The sequence below is a fragment of the Erpetoichthys calabaricus genome, chromosome 16 (genome assembly GCF_900747795.2).
Source record: "Erpetoichthys calabaricus chromosome 16, fErpCal1.3, whole genome shotgun sequence".
Taxonomy (NCBI): Eukaryota; Metazoa; Chordata; class Cladistia; order Polypteriformes; family Polypteridae; genus Erpetoichthys; species Erpetoichthys calabaricus.
In genome coordinates this window covers 69799606-69814354 of record NC_041409.2, presented here as the reverse complement: position 1 = coordinate 69814354, position 14749 = coordinate 69799606, and positions in this window count along the sequence as shown.

Genomic DNA, 14749 nt, shown 5'->3' with positions numbered 1-14749 from the left:
AGAGCACCGATGCCTCACATTCAAGAGCACATGTCCTGAAATATTATTTCTTGTTTCTAGGAAGACAAACATGACCTTGATGAGCAAATTGCAGTCTAAGAAAGTCAAAATGCTCCATTAGAAATATTAAATAAATGGAAACACAGAGATTGAGATTAAAGCTGTGACATACAGTACAGGAACATCTCCTGTCATGATGAGCCCTGCAGTCCAACCCCTTCAACCATTGGCCTTTCTCTACTATTCTAATGTCTCAATCTCTGTTACACTCGCTGTAGTCACCACCACGATTATTGTCATGTTGATTGTGCAGCTTTACCGCAGTGCAGTTTACCGCGCTCAGGTGATACTGTCTTACTATTGTACTGTACATACCAGGCAGCTTAATAAAGGACCAGGAAATGTAACATAGTGAGAAAAAAAGCCAATAATCAGCACCAAAACCAAAATGCTAAGCCAAATCGTAGATAAATAATCGAAAGCAAAAAGTTGAGAGTCAGAAAATAAACACTAAAGCACATGAGAAATTTGTAGAGAGAATCTGCAATCTTGGACAACTTAGGAAGTACACAATGCTGACCGTTGTGCATTCCCTTCTGTCCCACCATAGCAATGCTGTAGAAACCACAAACAATTGGTACCCACCAAAGTGAGACATGAAAAAATTTCAACTCAAAATAACATCAAAAATAAAAATAAATAACAATTGAATTCTGCGCTAAACAAAACCCCTGAGAATAAAACTGCAAAAATGCAATGAGAAGCATGAGAATAATTTAAATCATGCACAATCATAACATGTACTTGCTTTATTTTTATTTACCTCTAATCCAGTAGTATTTTGTGTGCTGGAAGGGGAGACATTTTTTTCTTTGATTTTGATATACTTTGTTATTCCCTGAAAGGAAATTATCTTTTTGCGTGTCCTTTTTTTGGAGGTCAGAAAATAAACCTTTGTTTCGTTTTACATTTTTTGAACAATATTAATGGTAGTTTTTAATTTTTTTTTTTTTGGTGACTTTACTGCATCACAGTTTTATGTTTCCAGATTTCATGGCTGCCATCATGTTGTGTGCCAGGTTGCTATGATGCTGTATGGTTGCTAAGCATGTGATACATATTGACATCATGACATCATGATGCATAATGGCCTCTCAAATTAAGAAAGCATCTGAACTTTGTGAAAATTTAGGGAAGACTTGTAAGATCCTAGAACGCAGGCAAACAATAAAACATAACAATTTACAATATCAGGATTGGACTAGAATTCTTGTTTGGCTTTGTCTAACGATTTTGGTTAGCATTTTGGTTTCGGTAATGATCTCAGATGAAATCTGCTTAAGAGTACTTGTCTCGCCTCATTCATTTATGTCCATAAACTCAGTTTGCTCTTTTCTGGTGTTTTTTCCTAGGAGTAACACCCAGTCCAAGAGGACACTCCACCAGTTAATCTGATTATAATTGAGGATTAGGGTATACAGTATTGTCTAATGAGTAAGAGTCACAGAAGGCTCCCTCAGTCTCATCTCTCCAATACTGCTGACATGTACTAAATCTGCACCACTAGAGCAGCGGACACTAGACATACATTTCCTACTATATTTATGCTGACATTTTGGTAATACAATGTTTCTGTTAAATATAATATATTTATGTTCTTCAAAGTCGCTTTACAGGTAGATATCAGCGGATTTATTTTTTTCTATAATTATGTTTGAGTTTCGCAAAATAACTACAGATTTTGATGCAGAGAAATAATCTAGATATCACACTGTCCTTGGTTTAATCTGCAATTGCATTAGTAAAGGCATAAACAATTCAAAAGTAATTAAGTACTAATCTGGAAGAATTTAGTAGAGTAATATTTAAATTTTGTGTCTTACTTCTCTAAGTAATAATTAGCTCTAATGTATGATTATGGCAATAAGTCGGACCATTGGAAATCTGACAAAACCATAGTATTTTTAACAGATGAGTAAAACATTTGCTAAAGGTGTCAGTTTTCACATCTATGTAGATATTAAAATCCCTCATCAACACTACATTATCATAATTTATAGCTCAATCAGATAAAAAGCTGCCAAATTCAGTCATGAACAATGAATACGGTCATGATAGTCACTGAGTAAGGCACAGGGAACAGCCACGCAACCACCTATACACATCATAACATGCCTGTTAACCTAAGCAGTTAGTGTAAAGATCTCGTGAGGGAGATGTGGGACACCCAAAATCTTAGTTACAAAACCATGAGCAGGGGATAAAGTCTTATAAGGAGAAGGAAAATACGCAATATCTGGTAACAGTCTAATCACCAGGAGGTCAAAAAGGAAAACCAATAATCAAACTGAAAAATGTAAAGCAAAAGTCAAAGTCAAATGAACAAAGCAAAGAACTCATAACCTGTCTAACAGTCTTTCCCACATAAACTGCACACCAAAGACTTTATTCAAACCTCGGTGATAAGGTCAAACATAACAGCTTTGGTCTCATGTACAAGCAGTATGACTGTGGCCATGACTCCACTGCATAACCTATCTCAAACACCACCAACAAAATGACATCACGATCGTGTCACCAAAGTAGTGAAGAAATACTCTGAACGTACATGTCCTCAGAAAGCATGACAGTTGAAGGCTGGATTTGAACCAGCATCTCACAGGAATAAAGTCCAATGCACTGAACAATATGATGCAGGAGCTCACCATGCATGAGTCCATCACTCTTAGGAAAAGACAAATCACTTTATTGTTCTGCCAGGAGATGGACAAAGGGAAGACAGACAGTAAGCAAGCGATGGGACCAGGAGATGAATCACAGTCGAAACAAATAACCAAGAAGTCAAGTGATCTTTGAAGTAAGCCTGATTAACCAAAAATCAGAGTCAAAAATTGCCCTAACCAGATGAATGTTAAAAAATACACACTAGAAGTCTTTGAGGAAGCTCTTACGAAAAGGAAATACACTGCAATATACCAAAGGTGAATGGTTTATTAATGAAGCCCATTTTTAATTCAGCTAATTTTTCTATAGTGCGTTTATAGGTACAGTATAAATGATGTATATTTGTACAGTGCAAGCACTGACTAGATAACATTGTGTTAGTTTCCTCAGACATGAAAAAAAAGTCAATGAAACTCCACCCCTGCAACTAACTGTGAGTACTGAAAAGAAGAAATAATCCTGAATAGCAAGAAGGAATAAAAGGAAAAGAAATAAGCGTTATGTTTTAAAGATTATTTGATTCCGAACATGTATGGCAAGTCTGTAGTCTGCCTTTCAAAAATCAGTCCGACCTTGCATCTTGCACCCCAAATACCTAACTGCCTCATCCATTTGTCCATCTGGCTGTCTTATCTCCGTCGGAAATTAAGCATGAAAGCTTTCAAGGTTGCAAGAAGATGTTGTGAAGAAATAGTGGTGCAGACATGTTAATATTAGTGGGGATGTGTTATAGAAATAAATTTAGTCATCGTGTGCATTAATTAAATACTACTCAATAAAGCGTAACGAACACCAAAAGAACAACTTTTAGCATGAGCATAAAATCAATCATGTGAAACGCTGCATAGAAATAGTGCATTGTTATAGAAAACTTTTCCGCACTGCAGCAAAAAATAAAATGAAACTGATGTCTAATTTGGAGTTGCTTCCAACATGCCATGATGTGCCGGTGCTCGGTCTGTCACTGTTTTCTGCTCAATGTGGTGGCAGCGCTATGATTTTCTGTTATATTGGTCATCTTTTCCCATATGCATTAAATAGTTTCCATTGTAGGCCCCCACCTTGAACCTGATGCTGCTAAGGTACTCCTAAGACCCTGAAGTGCATTAAGTGGGTTCAGTAGTGTGTGTGTGTGTGTGTGGCATTATTGGACTGCAGCCATTTTTACATTCAGGTCATGATGAGGTTGTGGTTTGTAGACACTAAAAAGTATATCTTATTTCAGCAAAGGGCAGGTTCTCCACCCCTCACTAGTACCAAATGGCAGCCGTTTTATGTCACCTGGGACTCATTTTGTCATCTTTATAAAGCTAATCACAAGCTTCAAGATGCACCCCTCCCGCAGCTCCTGTGCCATTTTACTGTTTTGCAGGCCAATCATCTCATGTTTTGGAGGTTTGCCAGTTTTACAGTGGTAAGTAATGTTTGATTCCTTATCAGCTTAAACTGCAGTTTTACTGCTGTACAGTACCATGGAGAACGACCATCAGTGCTCACAAATCACACAGAGGCCTACTGAGCAGGGTAAGCCCTAGGACTCTATTCAGCTCTTAAATGTCAGCCAATAAGAAACGTTTTCAAGTGACTTATCATTCTTAGTTTAATGTGCTTACCTAAATTAAATTTAACACACTACATAAAAACAAGACATTTTATTATGCTTGCAATAACCAGTTTTTTGCATTTTCTTTATTTGAGATATGGCTGAATTGTGGATTCTGAAGTATATAATGAAGAACACTTGCCAAGGAATGGCCTGTAAAACGCAGTCTCCTTGAGGCTGATGGTACTTTGTTGCTATGAAGTGTGGGAATGGAGCTGATGGACTCTGCAATAGATGTGGAGAGGCATGAGAAAAATAACTGGCAAAACAACAAGAGGCTAAGTAGCGATAGATAGATAGATAGATAGATAGATAGATAGATAGATAGATAGATAGATAGATAGATAGATAGATAGATAGATAGATAGATAGATAGATAGATAGATAAAGAAAGGCACTATATAACAGATAGATAGATAGATAGATAGATAGATAGATAGATAGATAGATAGATAGATAGATAGATAGATAGATAGATAGATAGATAGATAGATAGATAGATAGACTTTATTAATCTCTAGGGGAAATTCACATACTCCAGCAGCAGCAAATTGATAAAAAACAATATTAAAGAGTGATAAAAATATAGGTATAACAGACAATAACTTTGTATAATGTTAACATTTACCCCCCCGGGTGGAATTGAAGAGTCGCATTCTATGGGGGAGGAACGATCTCCTCTGTCTGTCAGTGGAGCAGGACATTGACAGCAGTCTGTCGCTGAAGCTGCTCTTCTGTCTGGAGATGACACTGTTTAGTGGATGCAGTGGATTCTCCATGATTGATAGGAGCCTGCTCAGTGCCCGTCGCTCTGCCACGGATGTCAAACTGTCCAGCTCCGTGCCTACAATAGAGCCTGCCTTCCTCACCAGTTTGTCCAGGCGTGAGGCGTCCCTCTTCTTTATGCTATGAGTAGTATGAGTATGGAGAGAAGTAAAATAAAAATAGCAGAACAAAAAGAGAGAAAATGTATGGAGGAGCACGTGTCTTGAATGGCTTGTTTGTTTTTGAGTCACATTAGACACAAGTTACATCCAAGAGGCCCCCAAAAGTCAGATAAAGCTATTTTCATCACACAGTTAATTTTTGTCTTCCTCCTATTGATAAAGGACCAGAAGATGAAAATGAAAAGATAGTTACAAACAAATGATCAGTGGTGACTTGTCCATAAGGGTCAAGAGCACCAACCCTTGACAAAGATAAAATATTCTTATTGTTAATGAATATACAGAAAGAGCAAACACACAATGTTCTGGCACTGGAATACCCGCCAGTAAGGTGGAACCATCATAAAGCATGGCTATCCTTTCCTGGCAGCACTCACAGAACCCAACTGGGTTCCCCTGCCACTTTTCATACTGGGGGAACAGTTGTTCTTGCCAGGCAGTCTACCTCTATCCACCCATTATATCTTCTTCCTGACTGACAAAAGAAATAGGAATCATCAAAGCCAAGATGTGCATTCATGTGCACCGTCCTTCCATAATGGCTTCCAGCTGGGGAAGGAACATCCCAGTTGGTATGCCAGTCCATACATTATGTCTATTACACTACCCATAGAGGACTACTGCCCATTAGTATTACAGAAACAAGATACACGCTAGACGTTTCTACAGTACCACCAAATATTACCTGCCGTGGAACACCACGTCACCCTGATTAAATATCCAGTACCCATGAGCACTGAGTTAGTCAACTGTCATACCTGATCTGCTCCATATTACTCACATTGGTATACTTCTGCATGTTGAGGTGCTTTTCTGTGACAGATTATACAAATGCACTCTCTCCAAATGTATTTGCCCTTTAAACAATCTGGCAATGCACTGAATAAAGTATTCCCAGTTTTTCACATGTTATGATGTTTTAGAAACTTAAGATTAACTTACCAGTCGAAATTAAAGCTTTTTCTTCAGAAATGGAATTATATGATAGCTGGATCATAAGGCCTGAAGTTTTACAGATAAATGCTGTCAAGCTGCTGTTGGCACATTGTGCGCCTGGAAATGGATTCCTGGCCTCTGCTTATGTTCCCAAATAACCAGCAACCTTGTGTTCTATATTCCAGTGTCTTAGTCAGTAAGCCACACTTCTGTTAATTTTGAGAAAGGGAGCATTAATCATGTCATCTGCTGTCACAGTGCAATGCCACTTGTTTAAGATTTGGGCACAGATATAATGTCAGCCATATTTTCAAGGAAACGGATTGCAAAGGATCCGTGATGCTTGATCAAAGGTTACTGAAGGAGGAAGCCATATGTCTGGACCTGCCCTGATACTAGAAAGGTGTAATAAATACTGGGCTTAGCCATTAGAAGACCTGTTTATACTTGACAGAGAAGAGGGTAAGCTCAAAATGGTATTAATGATTTTACTTTGATGATATACTGCTTGTATAAATCTTCAAAAGGTCGTAACCGAGTCCTCTTCTAGTCAGAATGAATGTAAGTCCACAAACTGCACTGCTGTTTCAATGCTCCAGGCCCCAAATTCAGTTCCTGGTACCCTCGCCATCTGCAAGGAAACATCCCACAGCTGACTCAGAATTGGCCCAGTGGGGGTGTGTGTGTCCTGTGACTGGCACCTCATCTGCTGTTGGTGCCCTTCCTTATATCCAGTGGTGCCACGATAAGCTCTAACTCCTCAGATTTCTGTAATGGACCTTATGGAATCAGAAAATTAATAAATGGATAAGTGACGGGGTCCATTTTTTTTAGCATCTCTTCTAACTAAAAGACTAGCAACTGCCAAAACGCCAGAAAGTCAAAAGGAAAAACAATCATCAAACCTACAAAATGTTAAAAAGTCAAAACCACAGATTTGTTCATTCTGAATTTTTATCCACAGCGTCATCTTCAACACTGGTAACATGATGGCATCAAACATAGCAGTGTGTTTGTTGCTGGATAATGTGACCCTCATAAAACAGTGACACCCATAACAGCTTTTATATATTCTTTATTCGTAGCTGTATTAGTAATTGTATTTGTATATTGTAATCAAATTCTAATTCGCAACACGTCACCACTCTCCATCATTATGATAAACAACAATGTATTAAAATATGTAACTTCATTATATTAAACACGAAATACACATTTCTTTAACCTACCTAGGTCTGCCTGGGAGTTTTCCAAATAAACCTTTCTGAACCATCAAATTTATGCATGGGTAGAATTAAAGGGGTGCTCCCCCCATGGATATCTCATGGGAACTGTCATGTCCCCCTTCCTGTTCACCCTCAACACAACAGACTTCCAGCACAATGCCAGCGCTTGCCATCTACAGAAATTCTCAGAATACCTCTTCATCATAAAAATGGTGACAAGTCAAGAGTACAGGAAAGTTGTGGAGGACTTCATCTTGTGGTGCAGGGACAACAACCTGCAACTCAACTTCAGCAAGACAAAACAGCTGGTGTTGGACTTCCAATGTGCTCTGGAAGTCTCTGAGGCCAGTCACCATTCAGGATTAGGACATGGAAGTGGTGCAGAGCTACAATTACCTGGGGGTTCAGAAACTGAACTGGTCTGACAACACCTTGGCACTGTGCAAGAAGGACCAGAGCAAACTGGACTTCCTGAGGACACTCAGTTCTGCTAGAAATGTTCTACCAGTCTGCAGTAGGAAGTCACTAAAATAAATCTCTGATGATGGGTACTTTGTCCTCACCAGTTTTTTTAAGACCACAGCTAATGTAAGTATAGAAATTATGAAAGAGCAAAATAATAAATCCATCCTTCCATAAGCAACTCTTTCTTACATATCATCTACTCATACAACAAACAAAGAAACATTCTGTACAACTTCAATTACAGAACAGTTTACCATTTCAGGTTTACACTTAAGAGAGGTCACTTGCATCTTGAACTTGCACTATTTTATTCAGTACTAGCCATGCTCCCCTGCTCCGCCCGCGTAGTACTGAAAAAGAACAGTGAGGAGGGCCTGCCTGGCTCCCCACTCCTAACGTCACTCTTCCTCCTCCCCTCGACCTGTAGCCTCTGTTTTGTTTTAGCACGTATATATCGCTCCTGTAAGCGAACTATGATTCTTAGCGCAATGAGAGAAGTCGCAAAATCAACCGGAATGTTCAAGCAAATTATAGAAAAAAAACAATCTAAATCCATTAAGTAGTTCTCTCGTGAAAAGTGGACAGACATACAGACAGACAATGGATATTATATATATATCCTCATTAGTCAGTCCGACTTACAGAAATGGCTGCCGAGTTGAGCCTGCGTGTCTGCTTCTTATGCCCGAATGTGCTGCCTGTATAAACAGTGGTACGGTGATCTGAGCAAATCTCTGCGATGCATCACGCACGCCACTGCGATGAAACAGTTAAGAAACAAACATTTCTTTCATGAAGTAAATAAAAAAACACTCAAACCTAGAAAACAGTTAACCCAATCCCAGAAAGCTTCCAAACATTATGGCATTCCTAAGTTTTCTAACTTGCCTAAAAAACTAAGAAGGTATTTATTTTGCCTCAATTACAATCAGTAGTCAAACAAACTAAAGAAAAAACATTTTCTGTTATTTCAATATCTTTATCAATCCTTGAGTACTTTTTTGTACTTGCAAAGTTTTAAATATGTTACTGTAAGAGAGATTCAGTTGATATTGTAACTTTATATTTCAAACAATTAATGACAGTTGACTTAGGATTTGATTTCAGTATGTGGTAGTACAGCTGTGGCTCTAAAAACTGTACTTATTTTTTACGGTTCTTCTAACCCACCCATAGCCTGAAGGTCAATTTATGGTCAATGACAGTTACAGCAATATGTTTCCACCATCCATTGAAAGTCCTTATGATGTTCTGAACTCAGAGTTGAGGTTTGAGTGGTCTGATTAGTTGACTTCTTTCCACCTTTTGTCCTTTGCCAATGTCTAATTGCCATCTCACACTCACAAGATGCCCCATGGAGGGATGTGTGGATGAATGCCAGAATCCTATTAAAAGTTATTTACTGATATAAGTGCATTGGCTTTTTTAAAAAAATGTCCTAAAATGAATTTACTTTACTTCCTGCATTTATTATACACATCAACACACACAGAAATGTAACAAACACAATTCTTGTAAAATTGCATGCAAGGCTTTGGTTGATTACAGGAACAGATTCACACACCCTGTGAATGAAATATAAAATTGATATTCATCTTTGTGTGTACCTGATAGTATTGAGTCATTGTGGTGCACTGGTTAGTGCTGATGCCTCACAGCTCCACAGACCTGAGTTTGAACCTTAGCCTTGACAGTCTGTGTTTGGGTCAATTAATCTTTAGCATTCTGGTTTTCCTCCAACATTTCAAGGACATGCATTTCAACCAACTGCTCTAAAGAGATCTGCAAAGAGGTAATGACTGCTTACCTAAAATTTCCCAGTAAAGGACTCGCACCAGGTCCAGGATTGACTCCTGCCATTCACCCAATTCAGATAGGTACAATCTCATGGTGACCCTGACCTAATTAGATGGGTTTGCTAATTAAAGAATTGAGTACATAAGATAATAAGATTATAACACATCATTAGATTTCTGACCCTGTGATTGAGTGGCATTCCCTCTAGAGGTGCTTCCAGAACTGATGATTCCAGGAATGGCTATGGCTCCACAAACTTAAAGTTTGATTAGGCTGGTGGAGTAATGGATGGATGGATGAATCATTTTGTAATCTGCTTATCCTGGTCAGTGTTACAGTGGCAGTCAGCTGCTGAGGGTAGATCAGGCATCAGTTGTGATAAGCCAAGTTAGTGACATCAGAACTCATGTGGAAATGACGGTATGCAAATCTTGGATGCAGTTATTGATTATCCAGAACTGCCATGGTGGCACTTCCTTTCACAAGCTCCTTTGGTGATATGAAAGCATTTTTTCTTGCAAGATCCCATCCTAACCTGAAGGTACCATGTTTACAAAAGCCAGTGTGAAAACTTTGATCTTTAGACATGGCTTTTCATGATATACTAAAGCTCACCAACATCAATTTACTTTTGTGGCTCCTATTCCTTGGATGACTTTACCCAGGTCTGTTTGAGATTCTTCATCAAGTGTTATATTTTACTCACTACTGACAACTCTCGTCCTGTCTCTTGTGCTCTAGAAATATTTTTCTCGGTTTAACTGTAAAAAATTGTCCTCTGCTCCACTTTAGCTTGATGCCGCTTCTGGTTCCAAAGGATTTCCCTTGGTCCATAGTGTCTTGCTCTCTGTTCCTGATGTTTGGTCCTTTCCAAGCTCCTACCATTCCTTTGTTGACCACTTCCACTGTCTTCATATTTTATTATTCTAAAGCAATAAATTAATCTGTTTTGCTCTGTAAAGCCCCTTATAATGAGGCATGCTGTAAATGCCACAATATAAAAGAGAGTATTGATCTAATTATGCTGTGGCCCATCAATTTGATGCTTGTAATGATGGCTGATAGCTCAGGCATAAAGGTGCAACGATTTTGTTTCAGTTTAATCAACTCCTGTCAAAAATTTCAAATTAGAATTCACTGACTCATGCTGACGGACGATTCAGGGAATTTGTTTCCTAGTTAAACATTAAAGTAGAACTGTAAAGCAACAGAACATTAAGTGAACATCATGACTTGAAATGTTCCCTCGATTTATACAATGATTGCCACATTCAAGCATACATACAAACAGAACACGAGGTACACTTCAGACAGACCACAAGTGCCTTCTAATTCAATGTCAAGGGTGAGGGAAGGTCTTCCAGTTAAGAACCAGTAATTGTAATACAATTTAACAATCAGATGGCTCAGTATTCTCAAACGCACTTAACACAGTTCAGGGTTGTGGGGATCAGAGTCCCTATCCTGGGAGCATCCAGGGCAAAGCTGGGAATGGCAGTGGTCAGGATGCCAGTCCATCACATGGCTGGTAGAATAATGTAAAATTTTCAGACACAGATAATTCAAGTCTGGGTCTCAGAGAGTTAGAGATCTGGCAGCATAGAATGCAAGGCAGGAATCCAACTCAGGATTAGAAATAAATCGCTGTATTATATAAAAAATCCTGGGATGAGATAAGACTTTTTCAGAGAAATAATTTCAAGTCCCATGAGACAAGACTTTGTGCCAAGAGATTTAACCGCGCCCACGGTCCACTCATCTCTCATTCATGTAAATGCTATTGTCAGACACAGTTCCTGTGCTCTCAGCTCTTATAAATTTTTATGTTTTCCTCATTTTAATACAAGACATTGTGATAAGCTGCCTGGACACAGACAGACGGACACCATTGTACAGTCCACCACACGTTTATTGTACATATTTTACAAAGTCCAATAGTGCACAACCCAGTGCCTTAAGCACCAAACTCCCCCAAAGTCCAGGCCTCTCTCACTCTCTGCCTGCTCTTCAGGCCGCCTCTTCTCTCCTGCCTCCAAACTTTGTCCACTCCTCACCCGACTCCAGTCCTCGTCTGCAAGGAGGCGGCCCCTTTTATAATTACCCGGATGGTCTCCAGGTGATTCCTGACACTCCTTAGACACTCCCCTGTGTGGCGGAAGTGCCGGCTACGCTCCCGAAGCCCACCAGATGTTCCCAGTCTTCTTCCCCCCAGCACTTCCTGGTGTGGCGGAAGTGCTGGGGTTCCGGGTCCTTCAGGCATGGGGGCGCCCCCTGGCGGAGACCACGGGTCCCTACAGGGTTGGGCTTCCAAGCCCTGCACCCATGGCCCCCAAAGGAACCAGGGCGGTTGCCCCCTCATGGTCTGGAGGAGGCATAAGCCCTCCTCCTGTCCTCCTGGGCATCCCGGCTGGGTGCCATCCCCAGCCGTGTGCCACAACATACAATCTGTTTGTTTCCTTTGATGTAGTCCTTTTCTGGACAATAATTTTATACATTCTAGATGAAACGTCAACAACTAAGCGAAGATAAAATGGCAGCGCGTCAAAAAGAGACCAAAAAGCATTGCAGACAAAAGAATTAAAAAATGAACAAAATAATCTAAGCGTAATTAGGAAAGTTATAATCAGTCTGGACCAAGTGGAATTGAAAACCTAACAGGTCCAAGCAGAGGCGGAAATAAAAGTCAAAGAGTAGAAGACAAAGTAGAACATCGTAAAGAAGTCCAAAAATGTTGGTATGATACACATGCAGCAGGTTAGAGATTATGAAGGTACTAAAATTTGAAAGTCTCAAAAAACTGATAGTAAAGATCGTATTAGCGCTAACAAATGTAAATTATTACTCGGTGAAATAACGGAACAGTGAAAAGAGATCAAATATATGGACATAGGTATTGTTTGGCTTTAAAGTTTAAGTTGGAGACTTGTAGATTGTCTAATTCATGTTGCCAGCAGGGAAAAGTAGTGTTTCTTCCCAATGAAGAGGTGTATCCATGAGAAATAAAAGATTTGTTATTTGGTGAAAGTGAAATCCACAAACACTACAGTCAAAATATTCACATCTACAATAATCTGTTCGCGTTTGCATCATTTAATGCTCAAAACGTAGATTTACACAATTCAGAACCATATGCTATGAGAATCTGTGGTCCCGCAACAATTAAAGCTGTTAGAAGTTTAATTTCAAAGAAACCACAATTAAGTCAGGTTTATATATATATGATCACGGAGAAGCGATGCAACATAGAATCGAAAGAGTTAAACAATCTGACGTATTAGAAATTCTACAGCCAATAATGGATACAAATCCATACGTCCAAAAGTATCGCACTTACACGAAATTTATCTGAAAAACACAGACAAAGAAGTTTTCTTGGATTATCTATGTGAATCCGAAAGATCATGTTCACATATATCATAAACCAACATGTGACGAATTGTCAGAGATAATAGTTGCGAAAGACAGAGATATCAATGACAGAGTTGATATTTGTGTTTATCTAAAAGCACAGCACAATTTCTCACAAGTGGCAGATCCGGGAAATGACAAGCGCGTAGGGCCCGCAAGGGGGTTAGCGAGTGAAGCAAGCAGGGGGCAGAGCCCCCTAGTATAAATAAATAAAAAGTTTTTGCATCTACTGTACATATTGTTTTATCATGGATAGGCTTCAGGGTACACCTCTTCTCAAAGCATATCCCTTCTCTTAGCTGTGCAGAGTCTTTTTAAAAGGGACCTATGGTATAATATCTCTTTTACTCTGAGTTTAATAGCATCTGGGGTATACAGCCCATAGTAAATTCTATGTCGTGCTACCATATCAATTGTATGAAGCACATACAGTACTTAATTCTATAATTCTTCCCTGATTCAGACACCACAGAATAGAAAAACAGCTGAGTCCTTCAAAAACAACAAGAATCCTCACTGGACTGCACCAGAATAAGTCCCACCTGGGGATGCCTGACCTAAGGCAACAGAAAGACTTTGGGTCTCTCCAGACCCCAATATGGGGAACAGGCATTTAAATTACAAAAATAACAAGAGAGTCTCAGATATCTAAAAAAAAAAAAAAAAGAAAGAAATGTCTCACTAGAGTGAGAACTGTAAAACTCTGGCTTATATAGCGACAGCTCCCCCAGGAATCTTTATAAAAAAATATCAGGATTTATTCATAAAATAGGTAAACACAAGAAAATTTTAAAAAGAGCAAAAATGAGTTGCTTGAAAGGCAATCTTAAGGTGAACATGTCCCAAAACACTTTCCAGAAATCAAAATCCAAGTTCAGAAGCAAAAATAATCAAAAAACTAATAAAAGAAAAGAGCTGTCAATACTCACAAAACACTTTGAAAAGTCACTCAGTAAACTGCTGAGGGATTTGCATTGTCTGCTTTAGTAGTGATGAAAGGGTGGCCCTACCCCCTGGGGTTCCACTCAAAAAGTTCAAGGAACAGTGGAGGAACACACTGAAGTACAAAGATGCTTAACAAAACAGAGCAATGACAAGAAAAAAAATGCATACGATAAATACACAAAAAATAATACAAAACAATGAACAAAGAAGACATCTGAAGGAAAAATAAATATAAGCCACATCCTGACTACAGCATGACAACATCATGCAACTGTATCAGTTCTGTAAGCCCACACTTTATTTTATATTGTGCTACCATATCAATTCTATTGGAGGTCCCTCCTCTCCTGCTGACTGAATTAATGCACTTAATCCTCGGCAAAGGAATAAATAGAAAGGCAAGCTAGAGAAGCAGGCCTTCAGCACAGTGCAAATGTCCAGACTAGAACAGATGGTGATGTGGGCTCCACGAATCGTCAAAATGGAAAGACGACCTCAGGTTGGAGAAGCACTGTGGAAGAGCACATTATGTGGCAGTAAGGACGGCAAGGCAAGGTGTAGAGTATATTGGACATGTTGATGTGCACAACAAGAGGCAAACTTGGTAAAGAACATAATATGACTGACTCCCTCTAACCAAATAACCAAAGTAACCTATAAACCAGTCTACCACAAGACGTGCCAGAATTGTAAGGGCA